Below are 22,297 nucleotides of genomic sequence, written 5' to 3'. Positions count from 1 at the left end.
CCTTTTTAATGCAAACTTAGCAATGCTGTAAGCAAACTGCAAACCACAAAGCAGAGCCAAGTTCTGCAAGCCCAGAGAAAGGGCACACTCAATCCTTCAGACATTCAAACAAGTGGAGTCGTTTTTGAGTTGATGATTTATAAGTGTAGAGTTTACAGGCACAGTTTGTACTTCCACCACTTTCTTTTTCCCCTGTCCCAAACTGACTTTGTTGGCCTAAGGCAGGCAGTTATTTTGGGACAGTGAAAAGTTCTAATTAAGTTCTAATAAAGCTATTAGGAGCACATATGGTACTGAACGGCTTTCAGACCCCTCTTTGTGAGGGAACAAAGAGCGTTTTGCACTTATTGTGGTGGCCTAAGTCCCCTATGAAAAGTTTAAGGAAAGGATCTCAACAACAGTCTGGAGTAAAAGTGGATCATGAAGCCCAAATAAGAACATCCAGTGATCCATAGAAATTCCAGATTGAGCTGAAAGAAATGGCCTAAGCAGCTTCCAAAAGCAGAGGGAAGAAAAGTAGACACAGAGTGCAGACTGGCTCGCTGGCAGCGTGTCAGGTTTGAGGCCTGGCAATCAACAGGAGCACGTGGGCAGATGATATTGCAGCTGGCTTATGTCTGAACTGCTTCCCTTTACCCTGCCTGTGCTGTTGCTTCTGAAAAGCAGGGGAAAAGCTACCAGATGAAGGGTATTGTCTGAGGGGATCTCCTTCTGACCAGCCTGACAGTATCCCCATCAGCCCAGAGTGAACAGAGGCTTCAATATTAGTATGAACTGCAAACATTTTTATGCTAAAATAGATATACTCCTCAATCAACAGTAAACAGGGAATGAGGAGATGCCATTGTGTGGGCAAAGATATTCCAGGATGCCTGGAAAACACAGACAATTTCAGAAGGACATCCCATAGGCATCAGCTTGCACTCAAACGATCCAGAGTCACAGAATCTTAGGGGTTGGATCCAGAGATCATTGAGTCCAACCCCCTCTGCCAAAGCAGGCAGCACAGGAATGCATCCAAGGGGGTTTTGAAAGTCTCCAGTGAAGGAGACTCCACAGCCTGTCTGGGCAGCCTACTCCAGGGCTCCAGCATCCTCACAGTAAAGAAGTGTCTCCTCATGTTGAGGTGGAACCTTCTGTGTTCCAGCTTCTACCCACTGCTCCTGTCACTGGGCACCACCAAAAAGAGCCTGGCTCCTTCACCTTGTCACCCACCCCTCTGATAATGATAGACATTGATAAAATCCTCTCTCAGCCTTCTCTTTTAGGACTGAAGAGCCCCAGGTCTCAGTCTTTCTTCACAGGAGAGATGTTCAAGTCCCCCACTCATCCCTGTAGCTCTCCACTGGACTCTCCCCACTAGGTCTCTGTCTTCCAGCATTTTAAAAATGGGTACTCCTACTCAAAGCTACATTACATTGAGATTATTTTTTGCAAGTAGAAGTAATCACATTGATGCTAATTTTTATTTCAAAGGATTAACTTGCAGCTGAATGAGCACCCTTTGAAGTGTGAGGAACCTCTCATCTCTAATGCCCTGCTTGCTCAGGAGAGCTGCACTAGCCTGCCACAGCATTCTCAAGATTTTCTGCATTATCAGGGACATAGGTTTAATCAAAACCAAAGACAAAATACACACTGAAGAATAACCAAGAGCCCATTCCTTTGTGGTTCCCAGGAATGCACGTTCCACATCTGGATAAACACGGGCCTGTGCAGCGAATGGAAACATTCATTCCCCAGCTGTGGCTAGGTCCAAATCCTTTCTCTTTCTCTGATTCACTTAAGAGTCCTCACACAGGGTGGCTGAAAAACTGTGGGAATGCTGCTGAGGCTGACAAAACAGGTAGTCACAGGAAGGCCCAGCAATCTTCCTGCTGACCCCTTACACCTACCATACAAACAAGAACTTCCCCTGGGCTGGGATCTCCAACTCAAACAAGAGATCCTGAAGGAGTTCCCAGAGCTCCTGCTACCTGGGTACAATCAGCTGGTTGTGACAGTTGTGGCACTAACAAAAATGCCACCTGTTCCACAGCACTCTGCTATCCATCAGCAGATGAAGACTGGCACCCCTAGGAGAGCAGGGAAGGGGAGGCATCCATTTGTGCTGAAGCAGATCATCAGCACATCCCCATCAAAGCAAAGCATCCTTCTGCCTTGAGGCCACCAGTGTGTAGGTGGGAGTCCTTCCCACACAAGGCCACATCCTGCTAGAAGTGCACAGATTTGGAGATCTCATGGAAGTTGGATGTCTTTTGATCTTTGATTCTAAGACACTGTCTGAGCAAACCTTACTGTCCATGATGACAGGAAGTGCCACAATTTCCATTCTGCTGGGAAACTAAGACTTTCCTTCCCCTGATCCAACAGCCATAGATTCTCCAGGTCTCCTTGGGGAAAAGCAAGAGATCCAGGGCCATGAGGGCATCCAAGCTCCTCAATGACAGAAGGGTCTGAGAGTCTCAAGAACAGGTATCTCCCATAGAAGATGCCATCATCAAAGACTAGGACATAAGAAATGCATACCCAAGGCAGGCAGCAGCTTTGGTTCCTTTGCTTACATTTTCTGTCCTGACAGCTCTCAGACCCTGCCAGGGCAGCATCATTTGCTGTTGCAGAAACAACATGAGCCCAGCCTTAGCCACTCTGCAACAATGAGCCTGCAAAAAGAGGAGAGCTGACACAGTGAGCACACAAACCCTAGATTAACTGTGCTTCACTGTGGGCAGTGGGAGCTCTGCCATCAGCTTCAGCTGTGTTGGAGGACACCTGTGGCAGGAGGGGGGGAAAAAAGGTTAAGCTCTTTTAAATGATCTAAAGAAAAAGCAAAGCATCATAACTTGAGGGATTTGTTTCAGGAGCTATTGTTTGTATTGCTGAACTAGAAAAACAGAGGCACACAGGAAGCTCATCATGGTAAATTATTGATCTGCTGCTTTCTAGACATTGAAACTGGTAATTAAACAAATGGTAAAAAGATACTTCATCAATTATAGAGGTGCCACTTTAAATTACACTTGCTCCAGGATGAATAAAACACAGAGGCTAAGTGCTGTGGGTACTTCCTCACTCAGGCTTCTTGTTCAAAATCCTCCCTGCACCACTGATTCTGACTCTCTTACAGCACTGCTTCAGAGCTGCAAGCTCTCTGCACATCTATTAAACAAGGTAAGGGGAAACAAGAGGTTTTGTTTCACCAATCTTCTTCCCACTATGTGCAGAAAGCAGAATCCCAGGGCCAGGAGAGAAGATTTGGAGCTGAGATAAGCAGGATCCCCGTTGCTGCTCAGCAGGATCAGTTATGTGACCATAAGCCAAGGCCACAGCCCCTGTGAAAACAGCTCCCCCTCCAAAATCAGACAGAAAGAGTTTTGTCCACCAGCAGGCAGTTGTGAAATCAGTGGAGTACAGGGCAGACATTTGATACTGGTTTGTAGAAAATGTATACATGTACACACCCTCCCCAGCCTGAAATAACACTGGCAAGCTGCTTCTGAAGCAGGATGAGGACAAAGACACCCCTTTAAGGAGAAATCATGTCACAAGCACAATGACCACTCTGATTCCTGATACATTTGTCTATCAGGGTGCATGCCTCACTGCATCAAGCATGAAGTTATCTCAACTTCATGTTCTGAATGTTATGTCAATGCAAAGATGTGCTTTGCTCCAATACTCATTTTGAAACAAAAGCATCTAAAGAAGATCTTGGTCATCTTGCAATTACTGGCACAGACAACCTCTAGAACCATTATTGCATCTCTCAAATAGGTTTTACTCCAGGACAATATTTATTGAAGGCTGAGTGCATCAATTGGTTGAGACAGGTCAGGGAGTAGAGATACTGTAAGGCTGCAGATGCAGCACAGGCAGACAGCTTAGAAGCACATGCAAAAAAAAAAATCCCCTAGCAGGGGGACACAGTTGGCATCCTTCACTGAGCAGAAGCAGCAGTGAAACAATAATGCCAAAAAGCAAGACCAGAGAAACACAAGCTGCTGCTGGAGCCAGAACAATCCTAGAAGTCAAACAACTTGTGATTGCCATGGTGAAGTGGAAAAGAAGCAAAGGGATAGGCAGGTGAGAGTTCAGTCCAGAAAGGAAAGAGAGAGGCCAAGGTGAATATGCTGTGGAAGCTGGAGACAAATGCATCATCAGCTGATGGAAACAAAGTGGGAAACAAAGGCTGGACAGTAGAAGTGCTGCAAAGGAAAGAAGCAAGGCTCCTGGTAGCAAGACAAAGGAATCAAAAGCTGAGCTGACTCTCCCTGCTGCTCCCCAAATAATGAGGCTGAAGCACAAGGAGAGCAAGCTCTCCTGTGGGCCTGATGCCAGGTGCTCTATGAAGTTCTCCTCACCTGTTCTGAGGGGAGTTACACAACACAAGGCTTCATGAATAAGTGCCTGATGGCATCCTGGGTACACAACAGCTCCTACCAGCAGAGCAGTGTTTGTGGGAAACGCTAGGAAGAGTGTCTAAGAGAGATAAAGCCTTTGAGTTGCAGACAAAGCTGCCAGTCCTCATTTCCAGCTTGTCAGAGCAAGTCCTTCTTGAAGTCAGCAGCCTGGAATGAAGAGAATCTGGCATTTGTGCATGTATGTATGGCTCAGCCAGCCAGGGCGGAGCGCCTGACTTTAATCACACTTTCCACAATGGGGGAAGGGGGGGAAGTGGCCAAGCACAGCGAGGGATGGACCTTATCAGCCATACACTCACAAATTCCTCCTCTTTGACTCTGTGTTTCAAGCCTGACCTCCCTTCCTCCTTCCACTAGCCCCTGGAGGAGGAGGGGAAGGGCGAGCACACCGAGCTGGAATTTGAGAGTCCATCACATTCTCAGGATTCCTGGTGTCTGTGATAGCACAAAGGCAGTGCACACTTGTCTGGTGACCTGACAAATTCCATGTTCTGGAGAATCACTGCAACAGCTGATGGCTCACAGGGGCAGCTACATGCAGGTACTACCCTTCTCTGCAGGGAAAATCCCACTATTCCCAAATCCACTAGCACAAGAGGTGTTCAAGAGGGGATTGGATGTGGCACTTGGTGCCATGGTCTAGTCAGGAGGTCTGTGGTGACAGGTTGGACTCGGTGATCCTCGAGGTCTCTTCCAACCTTAGTGATACTGTGAAGAGCTAACCTATTCCTACCTCTGCTGCTCCAGCTCACCTGCTGGGTGATAACCTCTGTGTGCAGTCCAAACATTTTCAAGTTGTTTAATTATTCCCCCTCCAGAATCTCTCTTTTCTAGGGCAAATAGCACATCCACAAACATGAGCTTGTGTTAGCAACTGCTGAGCTTGTGTAGCTTGTTATGAAGCCTCTTTAACAAGAGTGCTGTATGGCATCAAAAAGGAGTGAAAGCTCTGAAATGGTTTAATCCAGCTGCCCACCACAATGTCAGCAACAATACTCTAAAAGAATTCCACTTCAAACCACTTTTGGTTGCCTTCTACCCTCACAATGAGGCTACAGTCCACTGAATCACATGGAGCTTCAATTCCATCTGGAAATAGCCTCTTGAAGTTTCAGCTGCAGGGTGGAATGCCTACATTTTGTTTGCTTGGGTGCCACTGCTGGTGGTGACAGCAATAGCAGGTACAAATTGCAGGAACCTGCATGCATGCCCAGAAAGGGCACAGGTCCAGACCCAACCTCTTACACGAAAGGCTTTGGCAGCAGAACAAATTCCTTCTCCTCACCCTTTCTGCCGGTGTCGATCACATCACGCTGGGATACCACAACGCTGCAAGCCTGTCCTACTGCTCCACACAAATACCTGCTCAGAAAGCCCCACAGGGTCCTCAAATCCCTTGAATCTTTAGACCTGTTGCAGAGCAGTGCAAATGTGGGCATCTCTGCATGCTCAGCTGGGCAGGGTTCCTCCGTGCCCCCACTGCACCGGCTCTCTCCCAACATCCTTCCACACAGCAATGCTCTGGGAAGGGGCAGAAGTGTTTCTGCTCCACAGAGAGCAAAACACACCAATGCTGAAGTGGACCCTTCTGACTTGGGCTGTGCTGCCTGCTTTGAACCCCAGCCATCCTGCATGCTGCTGAGGCAAGGAGGAGAAGAGGCACCAGCTTCTCTTGGCTCAGTGGCTGTGTTCACCCTGCCTTGATGCCACCTTACTGAGCAGCAGCAAAGCAGGCACTCCGCAGGCTGATGCTTTAGGAGCTGTCATAGGTATTACCATTTGGGAATCCCCATTACAAGAAGTGAAGTAGAGATAGTGTGGTCTATTAAATGTTAATACAGCCAACATTTAGAAGACAGCTAATCACCACTTATGTTCCCAACAGCTGGCCTAGCTCCACATCCAAAGGCTGGGAGCTTTGAGTGCCAATCAGCCCACACACCAGGGCACAAAAGTCACACAGTATGACCGCAGAACCTTCTAGCAACCTCAAACTTGTCCTCAGTACCCTCAAAACCCAGTAGCCTAAGAAGAGAATGGCTACACAAGCCACCATTCCCACAGCATTACACCACAGGCACTTCTCCAAGCTGAAAAGAGCACAGAAATTGCCCTCTGAGGTGCCAGAGGTGCCAGTACTGCAGTCCTAGGCTGCTGGAAGTTGACCTCAACAGCTGACATTGCTGTGATGCAGCCCATCCTCTGCCCTCAGCTGTGCTTGCCCTGGCCCTCTCCCTCTGTACTGGGAGTGAGATCTGTTCAACTCTGATGAGACACTTCAGGGAGAAAAGCAACCAGAAAACTTCTTCCTTCTTTTCTCTTTTCTTCTTCATCATTGTTCATCATTGTTCATTGTTCTCCCAAGTTTGTTTCAATTGATTCATCAAAGGGCCAAATGGATGCTGGTTCAGGTACAAGGCAGAGAGCAAAACCAATTGAAATAGAACTTCATGCCAGTACAAGCTTGCCTTAGATACTGGGGGAATATATCCTCCTGAAGGACAAGTGAAGAAAGGGCATTTCATTGAGAGTGGCACAGATGGCTGCTTGCTTCTCCTCTGCCTTTTACACATGACTCCAAATGTTTAAACCCTTGAGCAGTGATGCACATAGATCATCACCACCTCCAGCAGCCTCCAGGACAAGCCCAGGAATGACACTAGAGGCTACAGACTGCCAGCTGTAAGCATTCCACCATCAGGCAGTCAGCAACAGAATGCCTTAACCTGACACACGTGTATCTGTGTCACAGCAGACTGGCCAGCAGAAACCTGCCTGGCTCCTGCCCTCTTATCCAACAAGACCATGAACAACTGACACTTTTTGGCAGGTGTTTTAGAACTAAGGGCTGCTGACTGCAAGCACCCAGGAGGGTGAAGCTCCCTGCACACACTCATCACTGTGCCAGTTGCTGACCCAAATGAGCCTTCTTCCCTTTCCCTATCAATCCACAAATCTCACTCGAGCCCACGCTAAACCCTGATTGATTTTCCTACTCCAACCAGCGCTGGGTCACATTTGTGTCGACTAACCATCAGGTCAGATAAGTGGTTTGCAATTAAGATAATTTGGTTTGGGGCCAGTGAAAGGATGGCCTGAAAAAACACTTTTGAAGAGTTCAGCACAGTGCCAGAGAGATTAGCCAGAGAAATTCACTGCTCAGAACAGACAGCTGGGTACCAAGCTGACAGCTACTTTTAGATCTTCCAGGAATTTACCTTTCCAGCATACTGAAAATAAAAAGGAAGATTTGTCACAACAAAACTTCTCCTTGGCAAGCAACAGCTTGCCTGTACAATGCTTGTACAAGGATTGCTTTCCAGACACATGTACTCAACCTGTAGCAACACTGATTTTCTTCTACCCCCCCACTTTCACTCAGCTGGCAACATGATCCTTTCACAGAGGCCACCTACTTCTGGTGGCAAACAATTAGCATCTCAGTAAAATCCCAGCTAGGACCCCTCAAGGAGGCTCAGGGGAGACCTTATTGTTCTCTACAACTACCTGAAAGGTGGTTGTAGCCAGGAGGAGGCTGGTCTCTTTTCCCTGGCAAACAGCACCAGAATGAGAGGACACAGTCTCAAGCTGCACCAGGGGAAGTTTAGGCTGGAGGTGAGGAGAAAGTTCTTCACAGAAAGAGTTGTTAGCCATTGGAATGTGCTGCCCAGGGAGGTGGTGGAGTCACTGTCCCTGGAGGTGTTCAAGAGGGGATTGGACATGGCACTTGGTGCCATGGTTTAGTAGTCATGAGGTGTTGGGTGACAGGTTGGACTTGATGATCTTTGAGGTCTTTTCCAATCTTACTGGTTCTATGAAAAAGATGTTCAGTGGCAAACAACTTACCTGAAGCCTCCTGAAAAAACCAAACAGTTACACAAGCACAGCTTTAGAGCTCCATGGGCTTCAGCCTGGACATAGCTCACATTCTCATCCTACACAGAGCCACTTGCAGAATTCCTCTCATTGCAAGCTGAACTAAGAAAGTGGTTTGGACAGCAGCAGTTGCAGGGCTGGAAGGAGCTCCCTTACGACCCCACCTAGACACAGAATGTCAGAGCAGAAACAGACACTTGGCAGCTCACCAGGTTTCAGTTTAAAGAGACACATCAAACACCCCCTTGAGCTCTGCAAGGGGTTTTTTTGCATACAGGACTCCACATCCCTTGCAACATTTCCTCTTCACATGGTGCCCTCATGACCAAGCTGCCAGAGCAGCACAACTTCTGCACCTGGCATCCCTTGCTCTGGTAGCTCTCACAACATAATCAAGAAAGGTTTCAAGGTGATCACAGTCTACAACAATCTCCAAGAAGCATAAATCATCTCTGACTCTTTTTATTTGCTTGTTTTGCTCTCCTTTATACTTCTACCTTCTATCAGCACAGAGAGGAGTTCATACTGGAGTCAATGTCTGAAAGCTTTACTCAAATATATCAGTGGCCCATAACCATCAACCCAAGAATTCTTTAATCATAGCAGGCAAAAAGACAAGACTTTGTGCTGACATGATGACGTCATCACATGCTTTTCTTCAATAATCTAGGGACTCTAACACACCTGCTTCAGAAATACCTCATAAAACTGCACAAATTACCCCTTCCATTATCCCACACCACTCCCAGCTTTCTCCAATCCCTGCACAAGCACTCACGGGAGCTCTGTTTCTCCTATGAGTTGAGGAGACATCATTGTGGTGATCTTAAAGGGACAGCATTTTAAGGCAGCCACCATCTTACTGACAGGTAGCACTACTGCTCCTCTGTACTTATAGTTTCATAGTTTCATTCAGGGTTGGAAGGGACTACAAGGATCATCTAGTTCCAAACCCCCTGCCATGGGCAGGGACACCCCACACTAGATCAGGCTGCCCAGAGCCTCGTCCAGCCTGGGCTTAAACACCCCCAGGGATGGGGCCTCGACCACCTCCCTGGACAACCCATTCCAGGGCTTCACCACTCTCATGGTAAAGAACCTCCTCCTCACCTCCAGCCTGAATCTCCCCACTTCCAGCTTCATTCCATTTAAATAAATGCTTCCTACTGGACAACTAAATTGTACATGCTGAAACTAAGCACCAGCTGAAACAATGAGAGCCAAGGCAATAGGCATTTGGCCCTAAGTTATTAAACAAGGCTGAGCTTTAAATTTTCTTCAGCTAAATAATCTGTGGATTCCACTACTTCAGGAGGATGCAGAAACAAAAAACCAGAGCAAAATAAGATTGGTTGGATCTATGACACAGGCTTATTTTGGCCTCCCAAACTTTTTCTGCCTTCCATGTCTCTTTATCCTCCTCCAACTTTCCCAGCCTGCCCTTCTTGGCCCCTGTTTTTCTTGCTGACCTCCCACACCATTTTGGCCTCCTACTCCTTGTTGGTCTCTGCTTTTCTCATTGGTCTTGCCCTCCTTTTCAGTCCCCACTTTTCTTTCTGGCTTCCCACATGTTTTTCAGCTTCTAGTTTTCTTCCAGACTCCCAGCCCTTCAGTCAGCACATTAATATTCAAATCCCCTCAAGGTTATGAATATGCAAGTTCAGTTACCAACCAACACTATCTCACCTTGATATGTGCATCCATACTTTGACTTCTTCTGTACCCTAGCTGACCAGAAACAAACTCACTTCCAGCCAGACATCCCACAGCATGATTTCAGGCCCAAGCAAACAAGCAGACTCCCTCAGTAACTCCAAACCCTGGTAGGACTCCCACTGCACAGTTAACAGTTAGTTAGGTTGGACTTGATGATCCTCGAGGTCCTTTCCAACCTAAGTTATACTGTGATACTGTAACTCTGTTAATGGAGGTACAAAACTAAAACACAAGAAATTCTGAGATGGTAAAGACTAGCATTCCAGAGCCACACTTTTCATGAAGTCATGGGGTGGTGCAAGCCCCCACCATGCTTACTCTACATAATAGATGCTCTAGATTTGGTAACAGCTTCACAAGCTACTGTTCCCAGTTCCTATCCACCAGCCTCCCAGACAGAAGATCAGCCAGATTAAAGTTAAAAATGTCATCTGCACTCCCTCAGTGTGCTGCTACCAGGCACACAAAACCACACTCTGTACTTCTCTGCAGAACTTGCTTTTGTTCCCCTCCCTCGACTGGAAGAGCAACAAAACCATGCACAAATCAAATGGGAAATTTGGTAGTCACATCTTTTGTCCTTGCCCTCATTTTTCACACAAGACCTTAAGTCTTCCCCTTCTATGTTTGAACAAAAATGTGGTCAAAAAAGAAAAGCAAGCTTGTGGCTTTAGAAGAAATCAACAAGACGTGGTCTGAAAACACTATTCAAAAGGCAGGGTTTGGTTGGTTTGAGAAATGTGATAGGTACCTTTTTTTTCCCCCCCCTGTTGTTGTTGTTGGTTTTGGAAAGGTGCAACAGGTATCAAAGCAGCTCTTCATTATACATGACTGTGCTTTGCCAGCAGTCACAGTGCTCTGAATCCTCTCTGAGCTGCACTGGTTTTTTAATTAGGTGGCATTCAGCAGCTCTGAAGGAAAACGAGAGAGAACTGACCACAAAACTCAGAAATGCATGCATTCAAAGCTTCAAAAGTTACATTTTAACAGTGCAAACATTCTTCCCACACTGTCCCTTCACATGCAAGTCAGGCACCCTTAGCTGCCCCCGCTTCATTCCCCAGGGATAAACTCTGTTACACTGCACCCTGTGCACTGGGTGGTGTTTGTTCTCTAGAGCCCCTGTGTACAGACCCAGGTCATTGTTATCATCTTCATAGATGCAGTGGGTGGGTTGGAAAGCTACCTCTTAAGATCCCTGAGAAAATAATGTACTGACTCAGAACAGTCAAGGAAAGGTGAAAATCTGCTCACGACTGAACTTCAGCGCTGGCTCACGTAAAGTAAGGCACAAGAAACATCTGGTTTGCTGTCTAAGTTCCAACTCTGTTAGAGAGAATTCCTGGCTTCCTGATGCAAAGGTGTGGCTTTCCCTCACAAGATGCAGAAGAGGCAATTCTGAACAGACTCCAAACATCCTAGGAGTGTAAGACAACCTGTTATTTAAAACAACAAGACAAGAGGACAAGGCTTGGTGACGTCTGATTTGGAAAGTTCAATAACACTCTACGAAACAGAAAACAAAACCAAACCAAAGGAAAAAAAAAACCAACCCAACAACAACAATTTGGGACAATCACCTTCCCTCTCCTCAAAACTGCAATCATCTTCCCTCTCCTCAAAACTGCACCACTGGGCACATCAGCCTTTGCTGCAGATCAAAACCTGAATGGCAGAATTGCTACTTAGAAAGCAACCTCGTGTGGTGTGGCAAACCTGTATCAATTTTTGTTCTGAAAGAAAACCACCCCACTGATTACAGTGTGCTGCCTTGTAATGTGTGGAACTGCATAATCTAGTTATTAAAGTTAGCAAACAAGTCTGGCTGTTGAAAGTCATTTCCCTGAGTAAACAATGACTCAGTGTGGACTGTATAATGTGGAGGTTATTAGTTAGCGTTAGCAAGTTTAAAAGACCCAGCTCACAACTCTACACAAAGACACACTTCAGACTAGAAAATAGTTTTCCCTCCTACTTCTATGCTCCCAGTTAGGCTGTTTCAGTGGAATTTAGTTTTCTAAAAAGCTAATGAGATCACTATCTCCTCATTATGTAACTGCACATTGACTTAACTGGCCCCTTCGGCCACAAACGATAAGAGCGCTGAGTTCGGCCTCTTCTCTGTTCTCAGTTTGTCATTATAACTCTGAAGCAAAGATGATTCTTTCTTGGACAGGAATATCCCATCTAGACCAGGCAGCAGGTGATAATGAGAACAGACATAAGGACAAGCCTCAAATACTGGTAATGAAGAAGGAAGTAAGAAAAAAAAAGCAACTGCAAGCTTACCAAAATCCTCTGACAAACACTGGCCTCTGGTTGAATTACAGCTCCTTCAATAATCCTCCTCCTCTTCATTAGTAAAATGGCCAAATACACCTGGTGATTGTCAGCTGGCATAGAGCCCTGCAGATCACTCTAACTAATGAACTGCAACCTCAGCTGCTGAGACACAAAGGTTTCCTTCAAGTCTTAAAACCACTACAAAGGTTGCTCTCCAGCTATGAGCATGTTCTCGCTCAAAGATTAGGACCACATCTCTCTATTACCTTTTGTGAGGGTGCAATCCCTGGTCAGGTGTAAGAGCACTCCAAGGAAAGAGAGTCAAATATCCATGGTGAACTTTTACTGGGAAAGTGCCTCTAAAAGAAATTACCAACATAAATTTGAAGGCCTTTTAGAGCAGCTATAACTCATGAGGTCCAGCCTACACGAAAACAGCAGGCTGAATGCCATCGTAGCTGTGGGTTTCTCCACATGTATCATTTTCTTGAGCAGCTATTTCAGAAAGCTCTTTTATGGAGAAGGAAAAAAACCTCAAGCTGTTTAGGACAGCATGGATGGAAGATTTTTTTTCTTTTGGTCATTCATAGATTATCCATTTCCTGGCCAAACAAAAAAAATCAGAACACACTTTGACATAACATTCTTTGCCTTCGACATGGACACTGCCCATTTATTAACAAACCTTTCCAACTGCTGCAGGCTGCTTTATCTTCCAGCTCCAGGACCTTATCACCTAGAAGGCAAACACCACAGCACTCCAAAGGGGCTGCCAAAGGCTGAACATTTATGTCCATTTATTACCAGCTGCCAAACTGAAGCACAGGAAGGGCGGTGGCCGAGCTGGACCAAGGTCAATGTACAGGTGAAAGGGCTGCAAGGGTCCTAGAGAAGAACAGCTCACTGGTCATTCACATGTGCTAAAGAAAAAGAGTCTGACAGGGAGAACTATCCATGCATGCATGAATGTCACAGGAGTTCTCACTACTGACCTTTACTGCCTTCCAGTATGGGAATTTAATATAGAACAGGCCCCACTGAAAATGTATATTAACAGAAAAGGGACCAGCCCTGCTGCTCCTTAATGTATTAAAGAGTATTTCAATAATGCAGGGCAGGACTTTAAAGAATACAAGGCCTTCCACCCCCACAGAACATGACTCAGTTGCAACAAATTACTTAGAGATTTCTTCACTCAGAACCTCCTGTCATAACAAACTTTGTCAGCCTCTCTCATCTACTTACACCGCTTGTCTACATCGTTATTAATGCTTTCTGGGAAGTGCTGGCCAACTGCTCCCCTAATGCATCAGCAAGGAGCAAAGCATGCAAGGGAGGGCACAAAATACAGAGCAGGATATTTTCCAGCAGAGAGATCATTCAATCCAGACAGAGGCACAGCGAAAGCAGTTCCCTCTGGGCAGCAAAATAACTGCATTACAATCTCCCAGGAACACAACCCATGCAAACCTCATCCGCTAGCAAGGCTGATAGAAGCTTAGATGTATGGTTTCTGTTGAAGTCAAGGATAGCAACCTAAGTCAAAACCAACCACATCACTCACAAGTTGGTTATGAAGCAGTATGTAACACAGTAAAACCTCTGATGGAAGACAAACACACGCTGTAATTGCAGTTGCTTTATGCCAGTACAAAGCACTGCTGCACCAAGAGAGCAGCCCCCACCTGACCCCAGCCATTTCTTCCTGTGCCATCCCATTCTTTGTGCAGGAGAAGTTCATGTGCTTACACCATGAGCTGCACTGGGAAACTGCTCCAGGTCATCTACCTCTTTGTTTAGCCTACTCAGTTTTAACTGGGATGGGTTCTGAAAAGGTGACCACGTTTGACTATCACCAATACAGGGAAGCCAAAGCACAATATGAATGGGTTTCCCCACAGCAACAGTTTAGAAGCAATAGAATAGAATAGACCAGACCAGACCAGACCAGAAGAGACCTTCAAGATCATCACGTCCAACCCATCAACCAATCCAACCCACCTAATCAACTAAACCATGGCACTAAGCACCCCATCAAGTCTCCTCCTGAAGACCTCCAATGATGGTGACTCCACCAATACACCTTCACAAATGGTTCTTTAGCTTGTATGAAAGGACAAGTGACTTAGCTCCATTTGCATCCCTCACAAAGGGCAGTAGGACACACCAGCCCTAGGAAAACCTGCAGTACCTAGGTTCTCTCCACCCCCTTTTCTGCAGCACCAGGAACAATTTGCATTCTCCCAAATATCAACCTGTCCTACAGAAGGCATTAGTTATTTGAAAGCACCTTGGGAACAGTCCTCACCCATCACTCCTTCAAACTGGGAAGCAGTGCTCCAGACCAGTGATCCTCAACATTTTGCATGCTGGAACTATTCAAAACCACCAGGTAAGAACACTGGGCAGAGGGAAGGGAAATGGACTGAAACATGCAAGAGCTGTGGTTTATTTGCTGCTCTGTGACTGTCGCCAGCTGCTACGGCTTGCTTCTCCTGCCTTTGGTGCAGACAGCCCCTTCTGACAGGGGTGGGGGGATTGGTGCAGTTCCTAGAAAGCATGCAGCTCCCCACACAGACAGGCAAGATCCTACAGCAACATGACATCACAAACCACAGAGAAATCCCTAATCTCTGAATGCTACCAGAAGAGGACTGAGACCTTTGCATCAAGGCATCCACAGGGCTTGAGCTTCTTTGTAGAAAGAAACACCCTATTTAATCTGTTATTAAGCACTCTTGGCCCCTACCTTTTCAATGTCCTTCCTCTACTGGGCTTAGTTCAAAATGAATAGAGGGGGGAAAAAAAAGTCTTCTCTCTGGCTTGGAGAATTTTGCCAGAATCTGGATAGTTACTATAGTTAGCTCTAGTTATTATACATTCTGAAGACATATCATTAATCACAAGTTTCTTTACTGTTTAGGTATGCAGAGAACAGACATTGCACGCTCTGAATCCCAAGTCACACAGCATCTCTCTCACTCCCCTTTAGCATATTCAGGCTTTTTTTTTCCCCCCTCTCATTAAAAAAGAAGATCTATCTTCTATGTCATAATCAATTAGGAGAGCATGTGTACAGCCTAGCACTCCACTGGTCCCTGCCAGGCAGAAGAGAAGGCGAGATTCATATTTACACAGCCCCTCCCTACAGCACAAGATTATACCCAGGATCAAAACTGAATATCCTTAAGTGTTATGACAGTGGTTGCCATATCAGGGCCTACTGTAAAAAAAAAATAGGAGCTCATCAGTTCTGCAAGCCTAAGGCAGTTTCTAAAAGAGTTTTGAAAAGGTGCTGACAACTGGTAATTGTCTATTGCTCCAAAAGCAGATGAAAGAAAAGTGCCTTTTCTTCCCAGTTACTCTGCTCTCCTGGCCTGTCCCACCAACCAAGCTAATTTTTTTCCCCATTTGCCATTTTCTAATGCTGCCTCTCTACAAGTAGCTCTGGAGGAGCCTCCCACCTCAAGCAACCGTCACAGAAAGAATAAACACCAGAATAATCTCTGTATTGTAGCTCAGAAGCATTTTTGCCTTCTGTAATCCTCCCAAACATGAGGACACAAGGCCACAGATCTTACTTGGACAGTTCAAGTTACTAGAATGAGACATTCATTCAGCAGACTCCCTCCATAAATCACTGTCGCTTACTTAAAGAAGCTAGCTCCAGGTAGACTGGCAAAGGGGGGAAACTGGCATAGAAAGTGGTACAACAGATGAGGACCCCCACATTTTAGTGGGCATGCAGACTTGTGGTGCAAGCTGGAGCAGTTATGGTGTTTGACAACACCTCCACGTAGGAGAGAGGACTAAATACCACGGCCTTCCTCATGAAGTGCTGTTAGGCACCTGTGCAAGCACTGCCAAACCAGGCTTACTCCAGTACAAACGTACTGGAGAATGTATCCACAGCAGGATGTTATCACCAGTAAGCACACAATATAGAACAAGTTGTGTATGTACCGAAAGTCATTCTTCAGAAGTCTAAGGCTGGACCTCCCCGGCACACCGGCGGTGACACGGCCACGTTTCAGCTCTGGAGCAGGCTCTCTCTTGCCCCCACGCCCAGCCACGCCCTTTCTCACTCCAGCCCCGGCTCCCCAGGCGAACCTCGGGAGGATTCATCCCGTCCCGGGCTGGAGCCGGGAACTCGCTGCATTTGGGGATGCAATCAGGGAAGCGTTACCGGAGTGTATTCGGTAACGTTACGGAAGGGGAGGGCCGGAGACACGCCGTGCAGCCGGCAGGATGCCGGCTGCTCTGAAAGGGTCATTTGTTTCTACCGTGGAAATTTTAAGTTTCCGGGAAGGTCGCTTGACTTCGCGGGGAACGGCCAAGCGGCGGCTGTCCGCCCTCCCCGGGGCGCCGTCTGCTGCCGCTCCTCGCTCCCCGTTACACCTCCCGGTACAGCCCCGGTGCCGGCAGCGTGCTCCCGGCAGCCCGCGGCCATGTGGCCCGAGCCCCGGCGCTTTTCGGCGATCACCGGCGACGGCGGATCGCGGCCGCGGCTACCTCCTCCCCGGGGCAGCAGCCGGCCCGGCCCGACCCGGCCGGCCCTGGGCGCGCCGCTGTCCTTCCACTTCCCCCCAGCCCCGCTCACCTGCGCTCCGCGCCCGCCCCGGGACGCGCTACTCGGGGCCCTGCGGCGGCTCCGGGAGCGCCTCGGCGCCGACTGCCCACGGGAGCCCGCGCCGCGCCGCTAGTGAGCATGTCCGAGCGCCGGGCATGCGGAGTGCGGGCGGGGAGGCCGCGGCCCTGCCTCCGCCCTCACCTGCCGTCAGCTTCGCGGGGCGGGCCGCGGAGACCGGCAGCTTGTCCCCGTCTGCTCCCCAGCCCGCGGGGGGGAAGCCAGCCGTGGGGAGTGGGGAGCGGCGGGTCCCGCTGCACCGTGACCCCGGGGACGACGACATTGCTCGGGACAGTGGCATTCCTGCTGCCGAGCGGCTGCACCGCACCGGCCCGCGGTCCCGCTGCTCGGACCGACAGACGCACTTGAGACACCGATGATTTTACCGCTGACTCCTGTCTGTGGGAGCCATCAAAAGCTCATCTTTCTGAGGCGAACACAGGGTGAAGTTCACTCTGCAGCGATTGCCCAGAACCAAAGTGAGTTCTGTCACCAAGTTTAGCTAACCATCCATCCACATCTTGGCTCATCTCAGGTACATGCACAGCACAGCCCAGGCGAGCAGGCAGCCCAGCCAGGATCCACAGAGAACTCTGCGTGTGATTTAATCCTAACAGACTGCAGCATACGGAACGGAAATAGCAAAGCTCTGCTCCTTCCATTCCTGCTGCAAAGTATCTCCAACTATAAGCTTCTGTTTGTATCAAACCACAGCAACGACTTTTCTCTGGCCATCGCTGCAGCACCAGCAGTACTTGACAAAACACCAACTGCTGTTCTCAGAGTAGCAAATTGCAGTTTTATGAACTGTTAATGACTATTCAAAACTTTTTAGAAAGCTGAACTAAAAGCTTTTCTCTCTCTGATGTCTCCCCCAGGATCCTGGCACATGCTGGTCGGGATAAGGTTTAAAGGAACAGTTCCCCCTGGGAAAGCCAACTCGGTCCCTCCAGTGTCTTCCACTGTCACTACAAATAAGTCAGTAACATTCCTCTGGATCGTTTACTGAAAACCAAAGAACACCAGAATCTCCTCTTCCAGCAAGGCAAAGCTCTCAGGTCTTTCTGAGGTAAAATGACACCACTGAACAACTGTGCAATCCTCACAGTAAATGTCTTAGCTAATTTTCAGATCGAGTTTCTGATTACTTACTAGAAAGACAATGCTAGGAAGCAGCAGCAACGTGCACAGATGTGCGCTTCGGAACACCACGGCTCTGCCCAAAGCAAGCTGCTATCAGAACTGAAGGTCTGTTAAAACACTTTGCAAGTATCTACGACAGACACAGATGCATTTAAACACAAGCAGGATTCACAAAGGTTTTTGCACAGCTCCCTTAGATTCTTCATTGACAAATATATAAACCCAGTTAGGAAACACTCTGAAGCAAACCACAAAGAATGGCCACTTGTTCCAAGCACTGAAGACTGAAACTGCTCTTAGAAGATTACTGTCTTTTAAACTATTTCCATCTACCATGTCAAACCAGAAATAATCTGCTCATGGATTTCCCACTTGCTTAGGTACAAACCCTGAACCCAAGTCAATAAAAGTCACAAGTTAACAGAGCATTCAGTTGCTCCAGATATTAGTAACAATCTGTTAGCATGGTCATTTACCACTGTTGTTTTGATGTGTGAATCTTCCTTTAACATTCAGGACATGAATCCAGTGGCAGCATGGACAATCAATACTGGAGAGGATCAAACACTCTCTTCAAAGCTCTTTTCCTCCCTTTGTAGTTTGAAAGTGCTTCCAGAATTCTGACTGAACAAAGGCAGCCAGGCCAAACACCAACTGCAGGACGCCCCAAGGACTGCAGGACGCCCCAAGGACTGCAGGATGCCCCAACAACCGTAGGACACCGACATATTTCTACAGGAAACACACTTTAATCATTCTCTAACCTCCCAATCACTTAATATTGACATTTGTGGCTACTAATTTCTCTCCAGTGAGATAAAACCGTTCACAACACAGGTACAGCCAGTCACTCCCATGACCAACCAGGCTTGCTGAAGCCCTGTATTTTGGCATGGGCACTTCTCAGCTCAGGACAAGGGTGACTGGGTTGGTCATTGTGTAACTAACACGACAAGAAGGGAAGAGAACAAGAGAAAACAGGCTTACAGTCTTGCGCTGTCCACTGCGGTCAACCACGCGGATGATTTCTCCGGTGGGAATACGTTCAATCTGCAGTTCCATCTTCCCAAGGTAAGTTTGTAAACCTCTCTATTTTTATTTTAATGGGTAATTCCAATTTCAAAGCACAACAGCAGAACTCCCCAAGCAGGCTGAGAGAAGACCGTGACTAACTGCAGAGCCCTGTTGCGAGAGGAAGAGACGAGCTTCTGTATTTATGCTAAGTGTAAGTGTGAACTGAAACAACAATTAAGTTCAAAACTAACTTCCAGGAGTTACAATGTGTCAAGACAGTTCCAAGAAGCCTAAATTTATGTTGGTGTTTATTGCCTGGACTTTGTTGATGTTCCACTTCAGTCCCAGCAGACTCAGAAGTGTCAGGCGGCAGCGGATGCGGTCTCATAGGTATTAGCACGAAACAACCACACCATGGACCTGACAAAGGTACCAAGAGATTTTATGTAGAAAACATTCTTCATCTTCACTTGGTTTAGAGAGAGAGCAAGAGAAAATTCTGATTGCTCCCATGGTAACTACAGGAAGTTCTTCAAATTGCTGCAGAAGGAAATCATTAATTGAATCCTTGAGTAGCCAACTAATCAGAACAAAGGAAACTCACTTGCAAGCTACTGCACAAAAATTCCTACTATGAATATGATAAAAATAATCTGATGAACACTGGTGCAAGTGCATTTGCTGAGCTGTGCTACAGCCATGTCATCCATGAATCTCCTATGAGGACAGACTGAAGGAGTTGGGGCTGTTCAGTCTGCAGAAGAGAAGGCTCCGAGGTGACCTAATTGTGGCCTTCCAGTATCTGAAGGGGGCCTACAGGAAGGCTGGGGAGGGACTGCTCAGGATCTCAGGTAGTGATAGGACTAGGGGGAATGGAATGAAGCTGGAGGTGGGGAGATTCAGGCTGGATGTGAGGAGGAAGTTCTTCCCCATGAGAGTGGTGAAACCCTGGAATGGGTTGTCCAGGAAGGTGGTGAAGGCCCCGTCCCTGGAGGTGTTTAAGCCCAGGCTGGATGAGGCTCTGGCCAGCCTGATCTAGTGTGGGGTGCCCCTGCCCTGCCCATGGCAGGGGGATTGGAACTAGATGATCCTTGTGGTCCCTTCCAACCCTGAATGATACTATGATATGATACTATGAATGCAATACTGCACCTATGACCCCCACACACACCCCCCATGAACCTGCCTGGGACTGGGCAGGGGGAGAAGATCAGACTAAATTTCAGGTGTTTTAAGGCTTGCTGTTAAGGGAAATTTCCTTCAGTCTGCTTGGAATAACCAATTTTAAGCTTTCAACCCTACTACAGGTGACAACTGCTTGTCAAAAAAAACCTACTTGATGTTTAGCTGAACAAGCACTTGGCCATTCAAGAGCTGACAGAGAACACTGTTCTGCTCAGTAACTGGAAAGAAATGGCCTATCACTGTTCCTCCTATCTGGAATTATTCTTACACTTCCCCTAGCTGTTATACACAAGATCATTCCAGGCCAAGAATTCTTTCCTTGACCACTTCCCAATATAGGGTTCTACTGAAACAGAGATTGTATCACATTAAAAAGAACCACAAACCCCTCACTTGTCACTTCCCCAAACAAAACCATCCTGCTCAGTAACGTAGAGCAGAGCTTAGCCTATCTTATCTCCCCTCCCTCTACAGAGTAATTGCAAAGATTAGCAGGCCAGAACAGCAGAGCTGGGTAACAGGAATGAGTTCTGTGACGCAGATAGAAGAATTGTGTGCAGAAACATCTTGGTCTCTGCCAAGATCAAGCAGCACACTTTAAAACCAATGTTGCAGCAAAGCTTGCGTTTGATAAATGATGCTGAAACTCTCCCTGCAAGGGCTGACGTCTCTGCTTTCGATAGCTGCCAGTGAAGCATGGTTAACAGGTCAGAATGTTTGCCATTATGTTTGGCTTCTTTTTGTGATGCCAGCAAATTCTTATTTTCTGAGTTGTTCCTGCACCTCTGCGTTTCCTCTCACCAGTCTGCAGCCCCAGATTTCATCCTTCCTCCAACTTCACTGTTTCCCAACCTATGCTCCCACACAGATTTCTCTTGCTACTTCCTAGATTGCACAGCTGAGATGTTCTTTTAACTGCAGAGATCTTCTAAGGGGAAGATGATAGTTCCACTGTCACACAGGAGGTGGGATGTATGCACACACATACACAAGGGTTTTTAAGCTGAAGCCATGGACAGACACATTCAGTAAGCTTCCAAGCACCATCAGTTTCCAGGGTTAACTCCATGTGTACTGCACAGGTTCATCAGGTGGTGAATGCCACTGCCTTGGCTGAACAAAACAGCCACACAAAGAAGAGCTCACTCTGCACTGTGTACAGCCCAACTCTCTAATGTTTGAGGTTGAGCCTGGAAAGATAGTTAAAGACAAAAGCAAGCTGTGCACACAACTGGCCTCAAATACTTCGACTTCTACACAAAAACCTTTCTCTCTGTTCAAGATTGGTATAAACAGGTATAAGAAAATGAGGATATCTGCTTGATGCATGAGCTGAAGTTAAATAACATTGGATGTGGCACTTGGTGCCATGGTCTAGTCATGAGGTCTGTGGTGATAGGTTGGACTCAATGATCTTTGAGGTCTCTTCCAACCTTAGTGATACTGTGTATTCATGCAGTGATGAGTACCAGGAATTTCCTGTGATCTCTACATCTTGTTATCACAGAAGAAATTGCTTCAACTTAATCCTTTTCAAACAGCAAATGCCCATATCCAAGGGCACATAGGGCCATCGGAAATATTCCTGTTAATAACGCAGAGCTCTCAAAAAAGGCTTCGTTTCCTCTCTCAAGGAAAACCTAATTCAAGCTTTGCTCAGCTGACCTTTCCACTGCAGTATATTAATTAAGACAAGTTCATCTGAGTGTCACTTGGTGTCCAAGAGCAGAGAAGGAAGTAGTGGTAGTAGAAACAATAGTCTTTATCATAAGGTATTTTTAGGGTCTAGCAAACACGCAAAGACATCTTAGAAATATTTCCTGTTTACACGGAGCTGTACTATCTGTGTGCAGTGATACACTGCACATCCTGAGGTTAGCAAGGAATCAGAAGTATATGGCAGTTAAATAAGGCTCCACTGGACAATATTCCTTGGGGGAAGACACATCCTATTTTAAAATAAACTCTCTCCCAGCAGGGAAGTATGAAAAGTTACCCTTCGAGGGAAACGAGCTGACAGCAAAGCTATATT

At 46.9% G+C, this 22,297-nt stretch overlaps 1 protein-coding gene across 1 annotated transcript in view; it reads right to left on the bottom strand.

Annotated features, from left to right (window-relative positions):
• MYO1C (myosin IC) overlaps positions 1-16,996 on the bottom strand; it is a 63,898-nt gene extending 46,902 nt beyond the window's left edge. Inside the window, exon 1 of the mRNA XM_068154637.1 lies at positions 16,897-16,996. The gene's annotated coding sequence lies outside the window, so the exon portion shown is untranslated. The remainder of the gene's footprint in view (positions 1-16,896) is intronic.
• Positions 16,997-22,297: the final 5,301 nt, after the last annotated feature.

Source organism: Melanerpes formicivorus, unplaced genomic scaffold (assembly GCF_026170545.1).
Source record: "Melanerpes formicivorus ecotype bairdi unplaced genomic scaffold, bMelFor1.0.p_v2 SCAF_29, whole genome shotgun sequence".
Taxonomy (NCBI): Eukaryota; Metazoa; Chordata; class Aves; order Piciformes; family Picidae; genus Melanerpes; species Melanerpes formicivorus.
Note: the sequence above shows the minus strand (reverse complement) of the source record. Positions and strands in the feature narration are given on the sequence as shown.